The sequence below is a fragment of the Bufo bufo genome, chromosome 6 (assembly GCF_905171765.1).
Source record: "Bufo bufo chromosome 6, aBufBuf1.1, whole genome shotgun sequence".
NCBI lineage: Eukaryota > Metazoa > Chordata > Amphibia > Anura > Bufonidae > Bufo > Bufo bufo.
In genome coordinates, this window is record NC_053394.1 from 399,461,736 (window position 1) to 399,486,441 (window position 24,706).

Sequence of the window (24,706 nt, forward strand, 5' to 3'; positions counted from 1 at the left end):
TCCCTTACATCTCCTCCCTCATCTCTGTCTACCATCCTATCCATGTTCTCCACAATGCTGCACCCCCTACATCTCCCCCGCTTCTATGTCTACCATCCTATCCGTGCTCTCCACAGTGCTGCGCCTCCTACATCTCCTCCTCATCTCTGTCTACCATCCTACCCGTGCTCTCCACAGTGCTGCACCTCCCTTATATCTCCTCCCTCATCTCTGTCTACCATCCTATCCATGTTCTCCACAATGCTGCACCCTCTACATCTCCCCCGCATCTATGTCTACCATCCTACCCGTGCTCTCCACAGTGCTGCACCCCTTACATCTCCTCCTCATCTCTGCTTACCATCCTACCCGTTCTCTCCACAGTGCTGCACCTCCCTTACATTTCCTCCCTCATCTCTGTCTACCATCCTATCCATGTTCTCCACAGTGCTGCACCCCCTACATATCCTCCTCATTTCTGTCTACCATCCTACCTGTGCTCTCCACAGTGCTGTACCCCCTACATCTCCTCCTCATCTCTGTCTACCATCCTACCCGTGCTTTCCACAGTGCTGCACCCCCTACATCTCCCCCTCATCTCTGTCTACGAACCTACCCTTGCTCTCCACAGTGCTGTACCCTTTACATCTCCTCCTCACCTCTGTCTACCACCTTACCCGTGCTCTCCACAGTGCTGCACCCCTTATATCTCCTCCTCATCTCTGCCTACCATACTACCTGTGCTCTCCACAGTGCTGCACCCCCTTACATCTCCTCTTCATCTCTGTATACCATCCAATCCATGTTCTCCACAGTGCTGCACCCTTTACATCTCCTCCTCATCTCTGTTTACCATCCTACCCATGATCTCCACAGTGCTGCACCCCCTTACATGTCCTCCTCATCTCTGTCTACCATCCTACCTGTGGTCTCCACAGTGCTGCACCCCCTTCATCTCCTCCCTCATCTCTGTCTACCTTCCTACCAGTGCTCTCCACAGTGCTGCACCTCCCTTACATCTCCTCCTCATCTCTGTCTACCATGCTACCCTTGCTCTCCACACTGCAGCGCCTCCTACATCTCTTCCCTCATTTCTGTCTACCATCCTACCTGTGCTCTCCACAGTGCTGCACCCCCTACATCTCCTCCTCATCTCTGTCTACGAATCTACCCGTGCTCTCCACAGTGCTGCCCCCCATATATCTCCTCCTCATCTCTGTCTACCACCCTACCCGTGCTCTCCACAGTGCTGCACCTCCCTTACATTTCCTCCTCATCTCTGTCTACCATGCTACCCTTGCTCTCCACACTGCAGCGCCTCCTACATCTCTTCCCTCATTTCTGTCTACCATCCTACCTGTGCTCTCCACAGTGCTGCACCCCTTATATCTCCTCCTCATCTCTGTCTACGAATCTACCCGTGCTCTCCACAGTGCTGCCCCCCATATATCTCCTCCTCATCTCTGTCTACCACCCTACCCGTGCTCTCCACAGGGCTGCATCCCCCTTACATCTCCTCCTGATCTCTGTCTACCACCGTACCCGTGCTCTCCCCAATGCTGCACCCCCTACATCTCCCCCGCATTAATGTCTACCATCCTACCCGTGCTCTCCACAGTGCTGCACCCCCTACATTTCCTCCTCATCTCTGTCTACCATCTTACCCGTGATTTCCAGTACTGCACCCCCTTACATCTCCTCTTAATCTCTGTCTACCATCCTATCCATGTTCTCCACAGTGCTGCACCCCCTTACATCTCCTTCTTATCTCTGTCAACCATACTACCCGTGCTCTCCACAGTGCTGCACCCCCTACATCTCCTCCTCATCTCTGTTTACCATCCTACCCGTGCTCTCCACAGTGCTGCACCCCCTTATGTGGCGAAACTAACCTCGCCACTGGGTTTTGGAGAGGACTGGCTGCTCGCCTCTTGCCCCTGGATTATGGGCCATATACTAACTTTTAAACCCCTGAACCTATTCAAGTGAATTTTGGATAGGTTTGTCCCCAAGTTATACTGTTTAAATTGATGTTAGTTATATGTATGGCCAATGTAAACTCACAAAGTTGTAACAATTTCTAATAAGTGTAACTTGTCAGCTTGGGAGGAAAATGCTGGGTGTGTTTCTATTGTGCCATTGTCCCATTGTGTGTTTAAAGGGTGATGTCTGTCCTGTTGTCTGCGCATGTGTATTGGTGACTTCTCTTTGTCTTGAGAGATAATTGGATTACGCCTCAGTTGTCTCCGGGACAGAGAGGAGGAAACCATGATGCATTGTGGGGATGTATTGTCTCTGTGTATCCTACAGTGCTGCATATCTGTCCAATGTCACAAGTCTTTCTTCTGGTCCTTTAGGGGCGTGTACTTACATTGTATGTGTTGTAACATATTGATTGGCTGTATTTCAAACCCCTGTGGGCGGACCTGTATTTGCAACAACTGTAATAAAAACCAGGCTGGGTGTCCCAGCACCTCAGACCACTGCTTGACCCTAAACACGGAGCCTTGTCTCGTTATTGGGGGGATCCGCTGTATGCTGTTTAGAGATTGATTGCCAGGAGGGTAAGCTCATTCCTGTTCGTCTGCTAGCAGCTATTCGTGAGGTTCCAGTTTGGAGTGCTACTTTGTATCCAGTTCGGGAGTTTGGTGTATCCTGCAGTAGCTGTGCCTGTCTCTCAGAAAGGGGCTTATCGCCTAAACGGATTTTAACCCCTTGTCTGCTGAAACGGTCCGTTACACCTTACATCTCCTCTTAATCTCTGTCTACCATCCTATCTATGCTCTCCACAGTGCTGCACCCCCTTACATCTCCTCTTAATCTCTGTCTACCATCCTACCTGTGCTCTCCACAGTGCTGCACCCCCTTACATCTCCTCTTAATCTCTGTCTACCATCCTATCCATGTTTTCCACAGTGCTGCACCCCTTACATCTTCTTCTCATCTCTTTCAACCATCCTACCCGTGCTCTCCACAGTGCTGCACCCTCTACATCTCCTCCTCATCTCTGCCTACCATCCTACCTGTGCTCTCCACAGTGCTGCACTCCCTTACATGTCCTCCTCATCTCTGTCTACCATCCTACCCGTGGTCTCCACAGTGCTGCACCCCCTTACATCTCCTCCTCATCTCTGTCTACCATGCTACCCTTGCTCTCCACACTGCAGCGCCTCCTACATCTCTTCCCTCATCTCTGTCTACTATCTTATACATGTTCTCCACAGTGCTGCACCCCTTACATCTCCTCCTCATCTCTGTCTACCATCCTACCCATGGTCTCCACAGTGCTGCACCCCCTTACATCTCCTCCCTCATCTCTGTCTACCATCCTATCCATGTTCTCCACAGTGCTGCACCCCCTACATCTCCTCCTCATCTCTGTCTACCATCCTACCCGTGGTCTCCACAGTGCTGCAGGCCCTTCATCTCCTCCCTCATCTCTGTCTACCATCCCACCCGTGCTCTCCACAGTGCTGCACCCCCTTACATCTCCTCTTAATCTCTGCCTACCATCCTATCCATGTTCTCCACAGTGCTGCACCCCTTATATCTCCTCCTCATCTCTGTCTACCACCCTACACATGCTCTCTACAGGGCTGCATCCCCCTTGCATCTCCTCCTCATCTCTGCCTACCACCCTACCCATGCTCTCCACAGTGCTGCACCACCTTACATCTCCTCCTCATCTCTGTCTACCACCGTACCCGTGCTCTCCACAATGCTGCACCCCCTACATCTCCCCCGCATCTCTGTCTACCATCCTACCCGTGCTCTCCACAGTGCTGCACCCCCTTACATCTCCTTCTCATCTTTGTCTACCATCCTACCTGTGCTCTCCACAGTGCTGCACCCCCTTACATCTCCTCTTAATCTCTGTCTACCATCCTATCCATGTTCTCCACAGTGCTGCACCCCTTACATCTTCTTTTCATCTCTGTCAACCATCCTACCCGTGCTCTCCACAGTGCTGCACCCTCTACATCTCCTCCTCATCTCTGCCTACCATACTACCTGTGCTCTCCACAGTGCTGCACCCCCTTACATCTCCTCTTCATCTCTGTATACCATCCAATCCATGTTCTCCACAGTGCTGCACCCCTTACATCTCCTCCTCATCTCTGTCTACCATCCTACCCGTGGTCTCCACAGTGCTGCACCCCCTTACATGTCCTCCTCATCTCTGTCTACCATCCTACCCATGGTCTCCACAATGCTGCACCCCCTTCATCTCCTCCCTCATCTTTGTCTATCTTCCTACCCATGCTCTCCACAGTGTTACATCTCCTCCTCATCTTTGTCTCCCATCCTACCTGTGCTCTCCACAGTGCTGCACCCCCTTACATCTCCTCCTCATCTCTGTCTACCATCCTACCCATGGTCTCCACAGTGCTGCACCCCCTTACATCTCCTCCTCATCTCTGTCTACCATCCTACCCGTGCTCTCCACAGTGCTTCACGCCCTTCATCTCCTCCCTCATCTCTGTCTACCATCCTATCCATGTTCTCCAGTGCTGCACCCCCTACATCTCCTCCTCATCTCTGTCTACCATCCTACCTGTGCTATCCACAGTGCTGCACCCCCCTTACATCTCTTCCTCATCTCTGTCTACCACCGTACCCGTGCTATCCACAATGCTGCACCCCCTACATCTCCCCCGCTTTTATGTCTACCATCCTACCCGTGCTCTCCACAGTGCTGCACCCCCTACATCTCCTCCTCGTCTCTGTCTACCATCCTACCCGTGCTCTCCACAGTGCTGCACCCCCTACATCTCCTCCTCGTCTCTGTCTACTATCCTACCCATGCTCTCCACAGTGCTGCATTCCCTACATCTCCCCCGCTTCTATGTACACCATCCTACCCGTGCTCTCCACAGTGCTGCACCCCCTACATCTCCTCCTCGTCTCTGTCTACCATCCTACCTGTGCTCTCCACAGTGCTGCACCCCTTATATCTCCTCCTCATCTCTGTCTACTATCCTACCCGTGCTCTCCACAGTGCTGCACCCCCTACATCTCCTCCTCGTCTCTGTCTACTATCCTACCCATGCTCTCCACAGTGCTGCACCCCCTACATCTCCCCCGCTTCTATGTCCACCATCCTACCCGTGCTCTCCACAGTGCTGCACCCCCTACATCTCCTCCTCGTCTCTGTCTACCATCCTACCCGTGCTCTCCACAGTGCTGCACCCCCTACATCTCCTCCTCGTCTCTGTCTACTATCCTACCCATGCTCTCCACAGTGCTGCACCCCCTTACATCTCTTTCCTCATCTCTGTCTACCATCCAATCCATGTTCTCCACAGTGCTGCACCCCCTACATCTCCTCCTCATCTCTGTCTACCTTCCTACCCGTGCTCTCCACAGTACTGCACCCCCTACATCTCCTCCTCATCTCTGTCTACCTTCCTACCCGTGCTCTCCGCAGTGCTGCACCTCCCCCTACATCTCCTCCTCATCTCTGTCTACCATGCTACCCATGCTCTCCACAGTGCAGCGCCTCCTACATCTCCTCCTCATCTCTGTCTACCGTCCTACCCGTGCTCTCCACATTGCTGCACCCCCTACATCTCCCCCGCATCTATGTCTACCATCCTACCCGTGCTCTCCACAGTGCTGCAGAAAGGGTTAAATATGATCTGATTCTGCAGAGCAGGGGGGACCAGAGCAGCATCGGAATGGAGGAGGGGGTCACTGATTATTTGATATTTAACCCTTTCTGCCTCACCTCTTTTTAATTTAAAAACTAAATTTTTCCTGTGAAAAACCCTAACAATTAAATCTAATTAAAATGAAATGTTTTTTTTAGCACAAAATATATAGTATTCCATAAAGAAATCATGAAAGGCGTTTACAGCCTTACTCATCCCCTCCCCAGTAATCCTGACAGACAATGGCGGGGACTGTACACATACCTCCACCTACACCGCTGGACACTACACGTATGGGGGAGGAGGAGGAGACTAGTGGGCTGAAGGACCTTACATGATGTCATGACCATGTGATCATATGTGGGAGGAGTTAGACATCAGATTGTGTGGCAAGAGTTAAAGGGAACCTGTCACCGGGACTTTGTGTATAGAGCTGAAGACATGGGTTGCTAGATGGCCGCTAGCACATCTTCAATACTCAGTCCCCATAGCTCTGTGTGCTTTTATTGTGTAAAAAAACTGATTTAATACATATGCAAATTAACCTGAGATGAGTCCTGTCCCTGACTCATCTCACCTACAGGACTCATCTCAGGTTAATTTGCATATGTATCAAATCTGCTTTTATTGTGTAAAAAAACCCACAGAGCTATGGGGACTGGGTATTGCGGATGTGCTAGCGGTCATCTAGCAACCCATGTCCTCAGCTCTATGCACAAAATCCCGGTGACAGGTTCCCTTTAACGGACCTTTCATGATGTCACAGCTATGTGATCATGTGTGGGAGGGGTCAGATTCTAGGTGATGAGGTAAAGGACCTTTCATGATGTCACAGCCATGTGATCATGTGTGGGAGGAGTCAGATTCTAGGTGAGGACTGAGGAGGTAAAGGACCTTTCATGATGTTGCGGCCATGTGATCCTGTGTGGGAGGAGTCCGATTCATGGTGGTTCTGCTGAAGGAGTTTTATGTGGTCCCTTCATGATGATGTCACAATGTCCTCGTCACTTGTCTCTCTACATATTTTTGAAGGGTAATGGCTAAATACTATATTCGATAAGGACCTCCTAACGTCACAACACCACGTGGATTGGAAACAGGAGAGCCGCGCGCTTTTTCACAGGGATCATGCATGGAGTTTGCTAGTGTCAGCAGTGCGGGGAGTGAGCTAAAAACCTCCTGCAGCGCAGTAGAAGTACGCGGGACCCTTCTAATTTAGTCACTTTAATTGTACTGAAACTGTTGGGGACGTGCTGTGAGGGACTGTACACTGAGATGCGGGGGCTGCTGTGTGATGCTCGGGTTTAGGATAATGGCGCCGTGTAGCACACGTGTACTATGAGGGATGGAGTATGTGTCTGTATGGGGGGGGGGGGGGGGCTGTATTGCATTTTATTCTGAAATGAAAACTGTTGGGGTCGTGGATGCTGAGGGAGGGGGGTATCTGGTTGTATGGGGGTTGGGGGTCTGTGTTCTCGAGAGGTGTCTGGGTTGTCTATGGGGAGGCTGTGAGGTAGTGTTCACTGAGATGTGTGGTGGATGCTGAGGGGGTATCTGGTTGTATGGGGAGGGCTGTTTCTGATTGTATGCTTGTAGGATGTGTAGTATGGTGGTGTCTGATTTGTATGTGTGGGGGGTATCTGGTATTATTGGGGGGCTGTGTTCTAAGGAGGTGTCTGAGTTGTATATGGGTGTGTGTTGCATTGTATGCTGGGGGGGCTATGTAGTATGGTGTTGTATGTGAGGGATTGCACACTGAGATGGTAGGGGATGGTTGTTGATGCTGATGAAGGGGGATCTGGTTGTATAGGGGGGCTGTGTAGCATTTTATGCGGTGACAAAGGTGTCTGGGTTGTATATGGGGGGCTATGTTGGATTGTATGCTAAGATGGGGGGGTTGAAGGGTGCTGCCTGTGGGTTGTATGTGATGGGGGGCAGCTGTGTGTATGCTGAGGCAGTGCTCCAGATGGCAACCAAAATGGTCGCCAATTTGACTTTTAATTGCAAAATGGCGACAAGACTTTGTAGAATTGTCGCTATTTGCGCCTAGACCCTCCACTGCTCTCCCTCTCACACATACGTTGAACTGACATGGGATGCACCTTTGTCAGCCCGTGCCATGTTCTCCTCAACACCACAGGGTAGAAGGAGGAATTCCTGCTGCTAGTTCATGTGTGCCCCCGGACTGCCGCTAGTTCATGTGTGCCCCCGGACTGCCGCTAGTTCATGTGTGCCCCCGGACTGCCGCTAGTTCATGTGTGCCCCCGGACTGCCACTCCGTTGCCATTGACTATAATGGGGGCGTAGTGCGCACTGCGAGAGGCAGCCGGACTAAAAGTACTGCATACAAAAGTACTGTACAAGCGTTCAGGCTGTTTTAGTCTGAGAAAAAAGTTTAAAGGTAGCCTGTCACCGGGATTTTGTGTATAGAGCTGAGGATATGGGCTGATAGATGGCCGCTAGCACATCCGCAATACCCAGTCCCCATAGCTCTGTGTGCTTTTATTGTGTAAAAGAAACGATTTGATACATATGCAAATTACCCCGAGATGAGTCCTGTCCGTGGGATTAGTCACGTACAGGACTCATCTCAGGTTAATTTGCATATGTATCAAATCGTTTTTTTTTACACAATAAAAGCACACAGAGCTATGGGGACTGGGTATTGTGGATGTGCTAGCGGCCATCTATCATCCCATGTCCTCAGCTCTATACACAAAATCCCAGTGACAGGTTCCCTTTGAGGTGTACTAGGCCTGCACGATATATCGCCAAAGCAATTGTATCACGATAATTGACAATGGCGATTTGGCCGACCCAAAAATGCTGCGATTACCTACAATCTTACCGGGGCTGCCGCACAGCGCGATCGGCGGGTGTATTAACAGAGGGAGGAGGGGCTGGGGGCCGGCATCTGGATTAGGAATGACAGCGGGGACTGGTGCAGTCCCTGTATTCTAAATGCACCGGCCCCACTCACTGTTGTATAATCTTATGTAACCTGTAGGCATTGTTAAAATATAATAATCCTGTGTAATCCAGCTGTATTAGTTTCAACAAGTTCCGTTTTTCCACTGAGTTGTACAGTTTAAAGGTCACATTAAAGGTGAAAAAAGTTCTGAAATGATTTATCTTTGTCTCTTTTTTTTTACATCACAGAAACCTGACATTTTAACAGGGATGTGTAGACTTTTTATATCCACTGTGCTTTGGGAAACTGCAGCCGTGCATGTGTCTGCGATGGCGCACTATGGGGGGAGTTTATCATGAGGAGAATATTTGATATCAGTTTTGCTTGATCCGTGTTGGAGAACTTTATTCCACATTTATCAAATGGGACAGATTGATAAATGTGGCTTGTTCTTACACCCAACACTTCTGTCTAGAGAAGCTCCTCCAGTTTTCCTATTCTTCCCCTTATAGGCCCCAGCACTTCATTAAAAAGTGAGTGTGGACTAGGAAAGATCGTGCAAACAGGTAGGAGCATTGTTAGGGTAGGTGAGCATCAGTCAACATTAAGTCAACAATTCTTAATCGTAGGTCTTCTGAGAGCTCTTTTGTGCGAGGCATCATTCATATCAGGTAATGCTTCTTGTGAAAAGCCTTAAGTTCTCCTGCAAAAGGTCTTGATAAACTTGGGAATTCATTTTTCCTTCGATGATAGCAATCCGTCCAGGCCCTGATGCAGCAAAGCAGCCCCAAACCATGATGCCCCCACCACCATACTTCACAGTAGGGATGAGGTTTTGATGTGGGGGTCAAAATGACTAGTGACAGATCGGACAAAATCAAGTAAAACCAAAGCAGAAACAGACGAGCCAGGACAGACAAAAACACATGAAAACAGACACAAATCAATAACCAAATTATACTAAAATCAATACCGCAAGAGACATTTACACTGTCGCTCCTCCAGTTTCTGCACAGTGTGCCAGTCAGGGTAACTGTCACAAAGAGGGGGAGGGTATGGTGCACCACTGACTCCACCCACACCCCTGTCCCTGCCTACTTGCACTATCCGTCCTAGGTAACGGAGCACAACTAGGCGGCGTTCCCTAGCCTTGGTAAGTGCGGAGGGACAAACAAGACAGACAAACATAGAATGGTCAACAAGCCGGGTCAGAACCAGGAGATCACTACAGTACCAGAGGATAAGCCAAAACAGGTCAATAACAAGCCAGAAGTCAAAACCAGGAAAAGCAAAGCTGACACAAGGAGCAAGCAAGGACAGAGATGATAAACAAGTCGGGAGTCAATAGCCACAGAATCTCACTGAAGAACTCAGGAAAGGACTTTATTCGCAGGCAACCTGTGGCCAGCAGGTTGCCTATATACAGTTGCAAGAAAAAGTATGTGAACCCTTTGGAATGATATGGATTTCTGCACAAATTGGTCATAAATGTGATCTGATCTTCATCTAAGTCACAACAATAGACAATCAGTCTGCTTAAACTAATAACACAAATAATTAAATGTTACCATGTTTTTATTGCACACCATGTAAACATTCACAGTGTAGGTGGAAAAAGTATGTGAACCCCTAGACTAATGACATCTCCAAGAGCTAATTGGATTGAGGTGTCAGCCAACTGGAGTCCAATCAATGAGATGAGATTGGAGGTGTTGGTTACAGCTGCCCTATAAAAAACACACACCAGTTCTGGGTTTGCTTTTCACAAGAAGCATTACCTGATATGAATGATGCCTCGCACAAAAGAGCTCTCAGAAGACCTACGATTAAGAATTGTTGACTTGCATAAAGCTGGAATGGGTTATAAAAGTATCTCCAAAAGCCTTGCTGTTCATCAGTCCACGGTAAGACAAATTGTCTATAAATGGAGAAAGTTCAGCACTGCTGCTACTCTCCCCAGGAGTGGCCGTCCTGTAAAGATGACTGCAAGAGCACAGCGCAGACTGCTCAATAAGGTGAAGAAGAATCCTAGAGTGTCAGCTCAAGACTTAAAAAAGTCTCTGGCATATGCTAACATCCCTGTTAGCGAATCTACGATACGTAGAACACTAAACAAGAATGGATTTCATGGGAGGATACCACAGAGGAAGCCACTGCTGTCCAAAAAAAACATTGCTACATGTTTACAGTTTACACAAGAGCACCTGGATGTTCCACAGCAGTACTGGCAAAATATTCTGTGGACAGATGAAACCAAAGTTGATTTGTTTGGAAGAAACACACAACACTATGTGTGGAGAAAAAGAGGCACAGCACACAAACATCAAAACCTCATCCCAACTGTGAAGTATGGTGGTGGGGGCATCATGGTTTGGGGCTGCTTTGCTGCGTCAGGGCCTGGACGGATTGCTATCATCGAAGGAAAAATGAATTCCCAAGTTTATCAAGACCTTTTGCATGAGAACTTAAGGCCATCTGTCCACCAGCTGAAGCTCAACAGAAGATTGGTGTTGCAACAGGACAACGACCCAAAGCATAGAAGTAAATCAACAACAGAATGGCTTAAACAGAAGAAAATACGCCTTCTGGAGTGGCCCAGTCAGAGTCCTGACCTCAACCCAATTGAGATGCTGTGGCATGACCTCAAGAAAGCGATTCACACCAGACATCCCAAGAATATTGCTGAACTGAAACAGTTCTGTAAAGAGGAATGGTCAAGAATTACTCCTGACCGTTGTGCACGTCTGATCTGCAACTACAGGAAACGTTTGGTTGAAGTTATTGCTGCCAAAGGAGGTTCAACCAGTTATTAAATCCAAGGGTTCACATACTTTTTCCACCTGTAATGTGAATGTTTACATGATGTGTTCAATAAGAACATGGTAACATTTTATTATTTGTGCGTTATTAGTTTAAGCAGACTGTGATTGTCTATTGTTGTGACTTAGATGAAGATCAGATCACATTTTATGACCAATTTGTGCAGAAATCCATATCATTCCAAAGGGTTCACATACTTTTTCTTGCAACTGTATATAGTGGGGAATAGGAGTCATGTGACTTGGCTAGCGCCACATGACTCATTCCCCTGCAACCAGCCGAGTGTATTTGATAAAACCTACATTATAATATTGGTAAATAGCTACTTCAGTGTGAGTCGGCTAAATCCTATCCCTAAAAAAGGACCTCAGGAGTATGAATTCTTCCTAGTACATAATAGAGGGAAAAGGCCCTTTTGGAGTACGGGAAATTGCCACTTCAGTGTGAGTTGGCTGAATCCTACCCCTGAAAAGGACCCCAGGAGTAGTGATGGATGAACATTAGCCAGGGTGATCACGTATACGTAATCAAATGTTTGCGAAACTCAAGGTCAAGGTGGGCCCCATTCACTTTAATAACAGGCGAACCTGAAAAACCTTCAGGTCATATTTACAGCCACGAAATACTTACTAAAAGTGAATACATAGTCCCACAACAAGGACAGTGACATACTAGAGGGGGATCAATGGCAAAAAATTCCAAAATATGTATTTTAATCAGGGGCCATTTTTATGCGTCTTAAAATAAAATTATAAAAAATGTGCCCTGCTGGAGCCTAGAAATTTTTTATTTTGGGCCTCGGGAGTACAGGACCTAAAAAAATAAGGCATTCACCTGACATAAAAGAAATTGTGATTATGTGGCTAGAGGTACATTATGCAGTCCATAGATAAATATTTTACGTTAGGCCTCGGGAGTACAGGCCCCAAACATTAGGCATTCACCGTACAGAAAATATCTAGTTATTATGTGGCTGGAGGTACATTAGGCAGTCGCTCCATAAATATTGTATTGTAGGCCAGTACAAATACATGTCAAATACATATGTTTGAGATAATATTTGAAATTCGATAACACGTGGTTGTCACAGTTGGTGAATTCCTCCCAGCCTGCAACAATTATGCATTCAGCGTACATAAAAGAACAAGTAAGTATGTGGCCGGAGGTAGATTACTCAGTCATTGGATATCAATTTTACAGCAGGCCGGTGCACTACAGGCCCCAAAAATTATGCATTCAGCGTACAGAAAAGAACAAGTTAAGTATGTGGCTGGAGGTTATTGGATCAAAGATATACCTGGTCATTGGATCAAATGGTATATCACACCAGTTGTAATTATTTGCTCCAATAGCGTTTGTCCCTCTATATAGCTGCGGTATCTCAGCAGAACCGCACACAACTGCTGCACAATACAAATGCACTATATGGAAATTATATTATAGCTATATCACACCCCTGCTTTAATCATTTTTTTGGGTGGCAACTGGTATATCACACCAGTAGAAATTATTTGGTCCAATAGTGTTTGTCACTCTGTGTAGCTGCGGTAACGCAGCAAAACCGCAAAAAAATGCTGCACTACCCAAATGCACTATATAGAAAGTATATTATTGGTATATAACACCCCTGCTTCAATCAGTTTTTTTGGGGGGGCAACTGGTATATCACACCTGTAGAAATGATTTGTTTCAATAGCGTTTGGTAGTATCGCAGCAGAACCGCACACAACTGCTGCACAATACAAATGCACTATAATATACTTTCTATGTTAGAAAGTATAAGTATATTACATCCCTCTGTAAGTCACACTATCGATAGCAAACCTATACCAGTCCTTAAAAGGACTTTTGTGGCCCTATTAGCTAGCGTTTGGTGTCCCTAACAGCCTGTCCCTGCTCCACACAGCAACCTCTCCCTACACTGGCAAAAGACTAATAAAATGGCGGCCAGATCGGGTTTATTTATAAGGTAGGGGGTATGTCCATGTGCTGAAACGTCTCAATTGGCTGTCCTGTACCACCTGATGGATGTGTCATGGGTCAAAGTTCTTCACAATGTAAAAGAATATGGCGGGCGCGAATATCGCCATGTTTGCATGTTCGGAAAATCAAAGTTTGCAGCGAAACTCTACTCAGCAGTATGAATCCTTCCTAGTACATAATAGAGGGCAAAGGTCCTTTTGAGAATATAGGAAATTTCTAATTAGTTTCTTAAACAAAAAATGTTAAAGGTGTTATCTGATATCAAAAATATCCCCGCCAATGCCCGGGTCCCTTATATGGATTATGCATGGTCAGAGCACCCGCGTCTCTCCGGATCCCTGCATGGCCGCCACTGCATCTCCTCATCACTCGGATCAAAATATATGGCAACAGGGATAGCAGGCCGTGACTGGGACGAGCCCCCTTGGGTCTGGTCACTATTGCGGCCCGCTATTGGCTGCTCCCCCGTCACTGGATGTTTTGATCCGAACGACATGGAGATGCAGCAGCGGCCATGCAGAAATCCGCAGCGACGGGGGTGCCACTGAGCAGGTAAGTATAATCCATACAAGGAAAGTACAGAGACCACATGTTTCTGCAAAGTTCTTTACCATGAATGTCACAGGACCGTACAATTCTGCAGATACACGTACTCAGAAGTCACATGATAGTTATTTTTTTTTTGTTTATTGTAAAGATTTATCAAAAATAAACATAAAATAGGCTTATTTTACAATAGTCACCTATATAAGTTTATTGTATACTATAACACTGCATCCATGTAGAAGATGTGTTACTGGACATAGTTAATGACCAGGTCCTAATAGACAAGGGGATTTAGCCAAGTCATTGAGAAGCGAGTAAATCCTAACACAGTTCAGTAACCAGATCAACCAAGCAGAAGAAGAGGTCCCTACAAATGATGGGAAATAGACAGCTCCTCTACAGTCGGCTATTTCCTATCACTGGTGAGGACCAGGTCCTTACGGAGTATAGTATTTAGCAAACTCACTGTGAACTGGCTATATACTATTTCAGTTCAGGACCTGACCAGTAGGGGGCAAAGAGGTCCTTACCGGTGATAGGAAATAGACAGCTCCTGTAGAGCTATTTCCTATCATTGGTGAGGACCAGGTCCTTACAGAGTATAGTATTTATAAAAAAAAAAAGGGGGTCAGTCAGCACATACCAAACCGCAGAAGCACATTGCTATGGCAGGGAATAACATTGAAAGACAGAAACATGCAATGCGACAATTAACTGCAATATAGAGTACAAAATTGCATAATAATAACAAGTGCTACACTATAAGTGCGAGATACTTGGCAAATCGTTTTGTACAAAATTATTTCAGCCCGTCTGCCGAGCGTCAAGGCGATCTCTGTTAGACGGGTTCCTACGCTAAATTCTACCTGTTAGGTGCCATGACGGCTACCATACACTTCAGGGAATGTAGGTTACACAGCAGGCCCACTCCACGACATCACCGGCGCCAAATGGCTACCAGTATAGTATTTAGACAACTTCCTGTGAACCAGATATATACTATTTCAGTTCAGGACCTGACCACTAGGGGGCAAAAAGGTCCTTCCCGGTGATAGGAAATAGGCAGCTCACACTGAGTCGGCTATTTACTATCACTGGTAAGGACAAGGTCCTTACGGAGTATACTATTTAGTCACTTCACAGTGAGTTGGCTAAATACTATACTACGTAAGGACCTGTTCCTACATAACCAAATGTTTCTGCAAAGCGCTTTACCATGAATATCACAGGACCGGACAATTCTGCAGATACAAGTGCTCAGAACTCACATGATAGTTTATTTTTTTTATTATTGTAAAGATTTTTCAAAAATAAACAAAAAAGAGGCTTATTTTACTATTGTCACCAATATAACTTTATTGTATACTATAACACTGCATCCATGTAGAAGATGTGTTAGGGCTCTTTCACACCTGCGTTATTGTCTTCCGGCATAGAGTTCCGTCGTCGGGGCTCTATGCCGGAAGAATCCTGATCAGGATTATCCTAATGCATTCTGAATGGAGAGTAATCCGTTCAGGATGCATCAGGATGTCTTCAGTTCCGGTACGGAACGTTTGTTGGCCGGAGAAAATACCGCAGCATGCTGCGCTTTTTGCTCCGGCCAAAAATCCGGAACACTTGCCGCAAGGCCGGATCCGGAATTAATGCCCATTGGAAGGCATTGATCCGGATCCGGCCTTAAGCTAAACGTCGTTTCGGCGCATTGCCGGAGCCGACATTTAGCTTTTTCAGAGTGGTTACCATGGCTGCCGGGACGCTAAACTCCTGACAGCCATGGTAAGTGTAGCGGGGAGCGGGGGAGCAGTGTACTTACCGTCCGTGCGGCTCCCCGGGCGCTCCAGAGTGACGTCAGAGCGCCCCAAGCGCATGGATCACGTGATCGCATGGATCACGTCATCCATGCGCATGGGGCGCTCTGACGTCATTCTGGAGCGCCCCGGGAGCCGCACGGACTGTAAGTATACCGCTCCCCCGCTCCCCGCTCCTACTATGGCAACCAGGACTTTAATAGCGTCCTGGGTGCCATAGTAACACTGAAAGCATTTGGAAGACGGTTCCGTCTTCAAATGCTTTCAGTACACTTGCGTTTTTCCGGATCCGGAGTGTAATTCCGGCAAGTGGAGTACACGCCGGATCCGGACAACGCAAGTGTGAAAGAGGCCTAACTGGACATAGTTACTGACCAGGTCCTAATAGACAAGGGGATTGAGAAACAACTAAATCCTAACAGAGTTCAATAACCAGATCAACCAAGCAGAAGAAGAGGTCCCTACAAATGATGGGAAATAGACAGCTCCTCTACAGTCGGCTATCTCCTATCACTGGTGAGGACCAGGTCCTTACGGAGTATAGTATTTAGTCACAACCATTTTTGAAGTTGGAAGGTATATTGCACCGTACATTAGACACACACAGCTCTGCACTGTACATTATACACACAGCTCTGCACTGTACATTATACACACACAGCTTTGCACTGTACATTATACACACACAGCTCTGCACTGTACATTATACACACAGCTCTGCACATTATACACACAGTTCTGCACTGTACATTATACACACAGCTCTGCACTGTACATTATACACACAGCTCTGCACTGTACATTATACACACACAGCTCTGTACTGTACATTATACACACAGCTCTGCACTGTACATTATACACACATCTCTGCACTGTACATTATACACACAGCTCTGCACTGTACATTATACACACATCTCTGCACTGTACATTATACACACAGCTCTGCACTGTACATTATACACACACAGCTCTGCACTGTACATTATACACACAGCTCTGCACTGTACATTATACACACATCTCTGCACTGTACATTATACACAAACAGCTCTGCACTGTACATTATATACACAGCTCTGCATTCTTCATTATACACACAGCTCTGCACTGTTATTACACACACAGCTCTGCACATTATACACACAGCTCTGCACTGTACATTATACACACAGCTCTGCACTGTACATTATACACACACAGCTCTGACCTGTACATTACACACACAGCTCTGCACTGTACATCATACACACAGCTCTGCACTGTACATTATACACACACAGCTCTGCACTGTACATTATACACACAGCTCTGCACTGTACATTATACACACACAGCTCTGCACCGTACATTATACACACAGCTCTGCACTGTACATTATACACACAGCTCTGCACTGTACATTACACACACAGCTCTGCACTGTACATTATACACACACAGCTCTGCACTGTACATTATACACACACAGCTCTGTACCGTACATTATACACACAGCTCTGCACCGTACATTATACACACACAGCTCTGCACCGTACATTATACACACACAGCTCTGCACCGTACAATATACACACAGCTCTGCACTGTACATTATACACACAGCTCTACACCGTACATTATACACACACAGCTCTGCACTGTACATTATACACACAGCTCTGCACTGTACATTATACACACACAGCTCTGCACTGTACATTATACACACACAGCTCTGCACCGTACATTATACACACACAGCTCTGCACTGTACATCATACACACAGCTCTGCACTGTACATTATACACACAGCTCTGCACTGTACATTATACACACACAGCTCTGCACCGTACATTATACACACAGCTCTGCACTGTACATTATACATACAGCTCTGCACTGTACATTATACACACACAGCTCTGCACTGTACATTATACACACACAGCTCTGCACTGTACATTATACACACACAGCTCTGCACCGTACATTATACACACAGCTCTGCACTGTACATTATACATACACAGCTCTGCACTGTACATTATACACACACAGCTCTGCACCGTACAATATACACATACAGCTCTGCACTGTACATTATAATTCTAGTGCCCTTGATAAGTGATACTTTGAAGTCTTGATGTTTGTGGACATTTGCCCCTATTTCCTCTATGCAAAGTCATCAACTTCTCAAAGTCATCAACATTTCCCTTTAAAGGGTTAATGTGCCTTGACTTCTCATGTTTAATGCTGTGTAACGTGCATTTCATGTTTGTTGTTGTATATATCCTGTTTGTTTGCACGGCACTGTGGAAAGGGTTACTGAATACTGAAAGATGAGAAGCTGGGAATTTTCCACAGTAAAGCCTCACGCACACGTCCGTGAAACACGGACCGTATGATACCGGCCTGGATTTCTTCTGAGTGCAGGAGCGCACGGCGTCATTGGTTGCTATCACGCCATGAGCTTCTTGCTGACGCCGCAGTACAGTAATACACTCGTATGACGCCGTGCGCTCCTGCACTCAGAAGAAATCCAAGCCGGTATCACACGGTCCGTGTTTCACGGACGTGTGCATGAGGCTTAAGGGTTAAAGAAGAGCATGTTTTGGAGGTAAAAACCCAGACTTGTTTACCACCAAAACCAGACAGCCTGACCTTCTGAATGTCTGGTTGTAGCTCTGTTGTTATGTCTGAAGACAAGTCTATAATAGATGAGCATTGTAACATTGTATCTGTTTGTGCTGACTTTCTCCACCCCACCCCACCCCTCCCACTAGAAGCTTGTAGTTTAGCTGGAGACTGTACAGTGGTTTCTCAAAGTTACAATATTAATTGGATCTAGGGCGACCATTGTATGCTGAAACCATTGTAAATTGAGTAATTGGTTCCAAAGCCCCAAAATGCCTTCAAAGATAAGAGAAAATAAAGATTTAATAAAAATAAGCTGATAACTAAGGGTACTTTCACACTAGCGGCAAGGAACTCCTGTTTCGGCGAGTGAACAGCCTGTCGGATCCTTGCTGCCGCTAGTGTGAAAGTAGCCTTAGGCTACTTTCACACTTGCGGCAGAGGAACCTGGCAGGCTAGTGCTGACTGACACTATTGGTTATTTTGTGTGGCTGTAAAGTCGATCTGGGCCAGCTCTTACTGGGAGCAGCCAAAGTGCAGGGTGGGTGGCTGTTCTCCACGTTCCAGGCCTGGTTTTGGTTTGGGATAAAAACCCAGCCAACGGTCTCAGCTGTGTGGATTATCCTCCATTTGATACTGGAACTTTGTCAGTCTGGGTGTTGGAGCCTGAGAGTTTGGGCCGGGACTAAGGCCTGCTATATTGTTTGGGAAAAAGCACGTGGACTTCTGCTTCACCCAAGGACTTATGTGCTGCAGCCTGGTGTGAACAAACACCAGACTCAAGGTGACTGTTTTTCACTGAAACTGCCTTTTTTTGTTGTCACTTTACGTGTGTGTGAATAAAACACTGCACTGTTTAAGTTAAAGACGTTGTCATTGCCTCTGTACTGCGTCCGCAAGCCTGTCTACCAGAGCAAATTCCCACACCGGAGATAAAACCGTAGCATGCTGCGGTTTTATCTCTGTCCTGATCAGTCAAGAAGACTGAACTGAAGACATCCTGAACGGATTACTCTCCATTCAGAATGCATGGGGATAAAACTGATCAGTTCTTTTCCGGTGTAGAGCCCCTAGGACGTTACTCTATGCCGATAAAGAAAACCACAAGTGTGAAAGTACCCTTAGTTATCAGCTTATTTTTCTTAAATCTTAATTTTCTCTTATCTTTGGAGGCCTGTTTGCAGTGCTGCCACCGCAACTCCGGCCCGTCCCCATTATAGTCGATGGTGCCGGAGCGGTAGTCTGGGGGCACACGTGCACTAGCGGCAGCACGGATCCGAAAGGTTGTTCACACGCCGAAACAGCCTGCCAGAGTTCCTTGCCGCTAGTGTGAAAGTAGGCTAAGATAGATAAATCAAGTCCTCACATATAACAGTTAGGGATAGCTCCTATCTAGCAACTAATACAGCTAATTTACCAGAGAGTGGCCTTCATTGGTTGGATCTGAGTCTGAGACATTGTATGGTGAGTCTGGTTTCAACTTACTGTTGTGGAAATTTTATTATGCGGACATTTTATCTTAGGATGTGTGTGTGTTTTTATAGATTGTCATCTGTCTCCCTGTGTCGGATTTGGCCGAAGAACGCTCTAGCAGAGGGTACTTGGGTTGAATTGGGACCAGTGGTAAAACCGTCAGTATGAAAACCTTCTCATAGGCTTGGAGACGTGTTCTCAGTGTGTAGGGGGGCATTTGCCGGTTTGTGAGCACTAAGTGCAATGCACTGGGCTTATTCCCTTCAAATGTCTATACACATTAGAGAAGTGAAGTCTGCATAACGAGAGATACATATTATACCTCTGCTGCGGCTTCGCTATCCCTTTCTGGATACATATCTGCTTTTAAGACATGCATATCTGCCTTGTCGGTATACTCGTACCGTATACTGACAATAGATGTATACGGTACGCAGAGAATCTCAAACCTATAACAACCAGTAGAAATATCTTCACTAGATACTTGTCACTTTGAGCAGTATTGAATGGGATCCATGCTGACAGTGGTGGGGGATGGGCGGCCACCTGGCTGATCAGACAATGGACATGACTCATCCTTCCTTATACAGGGATGGGGTGTGTGCATTGCACTGTTCGGCCATGTTGATGCCCTCCCCTGTCCTTTGACAAGTACCTGAACTTTCTCATCTTCCTGTGTCATCACTTCCTGTATCCTTGTTACATGAAGTAAGTGGTCGGGTGACTGGCCAGCCCCTTTCTATTGTTACTGTGACTAAATAAAAGGTGAGCAGACTGTGGAGGAGGGGCAGTTGCTCAGAAGAACTCAAGATGGTAACACCTTTGTCTGACTGCGGTTGAGGGATTTGCCTGTCCTTACACAAAATCTGATGAGAGCGGATTTCTAATATTAATATTTCTACAACATTACGATGGGTCAGAAAAGTCCATTTTATGTTGAAAATATTGTATCTTCAGGGATCACTGTATATAAGGAGAGCAGAGCAGTCAGATCCCCTAGTGCAGGGGTGGCCAACCCGTGGCTCCTTGCATCCAGTGATGGCCAGTTCGCACTGTTCGCCCACAAACACATGCGGGCTCCCATCTTTTCTCACAAGTCCGGCGAGGCACAGGTAAGCACTTACTTGTGCCTGTGCGCGAGCCGGTCTGAAATCAAATGCAGTCAGCGGGAGCAGGCAGTTCCAAGAACAACCGCCGGGGGCCTTCATCATGCTGTTCCCGGAACTGCCTGCTCCCGCTGACTGCATTTGATTTCAGACCGGCTCACACATAGGCACAGGTAAGGGCTTACCTGTGCCTCGCCAGACTTGTGAGAAAAGATAGCAGCCCGCATGTGTTCGCGGGCGAACAATGCGAACTGGCCATCACTGCTTGCATCTTTATATGCGACTCGCAGGGGAGTGGTCCGGCCAGCTCTTACTCTCCTCTGTCTACATATGTGGCTCGTAGGGGAGCCGGCCAGCTATTCCTCTTCTTTGCGCTTGTCTCAGCAGTGCTCTCCAGTGGTGTGCTGGAAGGGGGGTGGGAAGGGGTGGGGGTGGTCCGCCCCGGGTGCCGCTCTCAGGAGGTGCCAGGAGCCGAACACAGAAGCAATGAGCGCTTCCATCAATACAGATGGAAGCGCTCATTGCTGGAGCGCAGGGAGCTGTAGTCCTGTCACCTACCGCTCTGCTCCCTGCGCTCCTCCCCTCCTGCAGGCCGGTGGCGCTGTGAATGGTGGAGCAGGAAGACTTCTCCCCACTCCACCATTCAGCCTGCAGGCACGGATTGCACTGATGGCATGTGTGGGTGGAGCCTGTAGCCCAGTAATCTGCATAAGCTCCGCCCACACATTGCTGCAGAGCGATCTGTGCCTGCAGGGGAGAGAGGACTGTGAGCTTCAGGAACGGGAAAAGGTAAATAGTTACAGTGTTTTTTTGTTTTTAATACAGAGGGGGCACAGAGGGCTTTATAACTATGGAGGGGGCACACAGAGGGCTTTATTACTATGGAGGGGGCACAGAGGGCATTACTAATGTGAAGGGGGCACAATTGGCATTTCAACTATGGAGAGGACACAGAGCCAGAGGGCATTACTACAATGAAGGGGGCACAGAGGGCATTTCTGTGAAGGGGGGACAGTGGGCATTATTACTGTGAAGGGGGCACAATGGGGATTTCTACTATGGAGGGGGCACAGTGGGCATTATTACTGTGAAGGGGGCACAGTGGGCATTATTACTGTGAAGGGGGCACAATTGGCATTTCTACTACGGAGAGGGCACAGAGCCAGAGGGCATTACTACAATGAAGGGGGCCCAGTGGGCATTATTACTGTGAAGGGGGCACAGTGGGCTTTATTACTGTGAAAGGGGCACAGTGGGCATTATTACTGTGAAGGGGCACAATGGGGATTTCTACTATGGAGGGGGCACAGAGGGCATTACTAGAACAGTGGGCATTACAACTATTGGGCACAATGGGCTTTTACTGTAAAGGGTAGTGTTGATCGAAAATATTCTAATCGCAAATTTTTATCGCAAATATTGGCACTTCGAGAATTCGCTAATATCTAGGATATAGTGCTATATCTTCGTAATCGCGAATATTCTCGATTTTTTTTCATCAGTACCCATGATCCCTCACTGCTTGTGGGCCAATGAGAAGGCTGCAATATCTTTGATTTTAGGAGTAGTGTCGATCGCAAATTTTCCGATTGCCGATTTTCGCAATCAAGAAAATAATGACTTGAGATCACGAATTCTCGAATATATGATGAATATTTGCCCAAATATTCGCAAAATATTGCGAATTCGAATATTGCCCCTGCCACTCATCACTGGTGAAGGGGGCACAATGGGCATTATTACTGTAAAGAGGGCATTACAACTGTGAAAGGGGCACAGAGGGCATAACTACTGTGAGAGGGCACAATGTGGGTATAATTACTGTGAGGGCGCACACTTCTGTACAAAACTACTGTGAAGGTTGTACAATAAGGGCAATACTACTGTGAGGGGGCATTTTTTTTTTTAAGTATTGGGGGGGATGCCAGCTCAGATAAGACCCCCAAATCCTCATCAGACCCACACAATAAGCCCCCCCAGTGCCCACATAAGACATCTAAAATCAGACACGCCATGCTCACATCTCCGCTATGTCAAATCACCCCCACACACATCTGAGCATGAGGCGGACTGAATACAAGCCAGATTTGAAACACATTGTGAAAAACAAAGATTGCCAAGTCTCACTAAAGTTGTCTACATAACAGGTAGGAAAGGTGGTTTAAATACACTTTTAAATGTTTGAAAACTCAATTGCAGTAATACTGTCGTGTGCACGCATATTTGTGTAAATGAAATGTACAGCTTGTGGCTCCTGGCAGTCATACAGTTTTTTTTGTTTGGGCTCTTTGTGTCTGTAAGGTTGGCCACCCCTTCTGTAATATATCATGGTGTGCTCCTTGGCCCCCTCCAGATTCCCTGCTATGCATTTGCACCGACTGCCACTGTTAAATGCTGACTGCTCTCACACAAGTCAACAGGGAGACTCTCTTGACTATCTGTCATACTGCTGTGACTGAGAAGAGGAGTGAGACATCCAGTCCCCAATCCCATCTTCCTATAATGTTGCACCTTTTCGAAACCAGGGAGAACTGCAGCTTACTACTACTATACAAATACACTGAACACACTGCTACAGAAAATTTATTTTGGGAATAATGCAAAATCAGCGTCAATAACAGATTTGCGCGTAATGTCCTATGTGCGTTCAAATATGGAGATTCTGAGATCCAACTTGTGTTTTCCACAAGACAAAGCTTTAAAAGTGTTATGAGATTATCCTGACCCTGGCCTAGGGAGCGCTGCATTCTCTGCTTCCCTGTCCTCCGGTACTAATGGAAGCATTCATTAGTATTCTCACTGTGGGGGGCGGGGGGGGGGGAAGGAAGGTGCATCTTATAGGGCTAAAAATATGGTAATCGTATCCAATGGTAAATATATTTTGAACTTATGAAGTTAATATCTTTAAAGTAAAATCACCTTATTTTCTTCAAATTAGCCGACTGTCACGGTGGGGAGTTGGGGAAAACTCCCCACCATATAGCATGGGTAAACAGGGAATCAGCTAGGCCTGGACACCAGGAAACGGGAGTAGGTCACCTCCTAAGCGGCCCTAACTCCTAACTGTATGAGCAGACCCAGATGGTTGGTGGGCTCATACACAGGAACCTCAGACCCTGAGTCGCCCTGATGATCCCTGAATAAAGGTTAGGAGCTAGAGCTAAGGGAAGACAGTGAGCAGCAACTGGGTCGGCAGGTAAGAACCCAGTGATACGACAACACACCGGAACAACAAGCACTTACCTACCGCAGCAACAGAGTGGAACACCAAAACTACCTGGATCCCATGCGGATCGAATGCATGGTGGACCCAGGCAGAGCTGCTCACTGACTTGTGGTTCCCCCTCCGGGAAACCTAGGAGCCCTCTCACCGAAGGCACAGACAGGCAGGGGAATGATTAGCAACAATGCTGGACAACACACCAAACAGACCAGACATGGAGCACAACACTAGACACAACAACACACCCTGTACATAAACCCTCACCAAACATATACAAGGGAAGGAAGGGGAAAATACATAAGGATGACCTCGATGTCTAACTAGGTGGCCCCCACACTGGAAGGATGGAATATCCAGGGCAGGAGCATAGCTCCCACACACACCAAGGCTGGAGAACTACAGACCACAATCTCACAGCACCAGATTAAGAAGAGCCATGAGGCCACACACAGAACACACCTAGCCAGGAAGTTAACCCCTCCAGCACCAGACAGGGAAAGAACCAGAAGAAAGAGGAAAGCACAAACATGCTGCACCACAACGCGTTGCCCCTGGCAACCAGCATGCACGGCTAACGTGTCAT

General features: G+C 47.1%; 1 protein-coding gene across 1 annotated transcript in view; it reads right to left on the reverse strand.

Annotated features, from left to right (window-relative positions):
• The window catches only part of LOC121004472 (oocyte zinc finger protein XlCOF22-like), a 1,539,666-nt gene that overhangs the window by 1,414,987 nt on the left and 99,973 nt on the right, over positions 1-24,706 (reverse strand). The gene's annotated exons all lie outside the window — the stretch shown is intronic.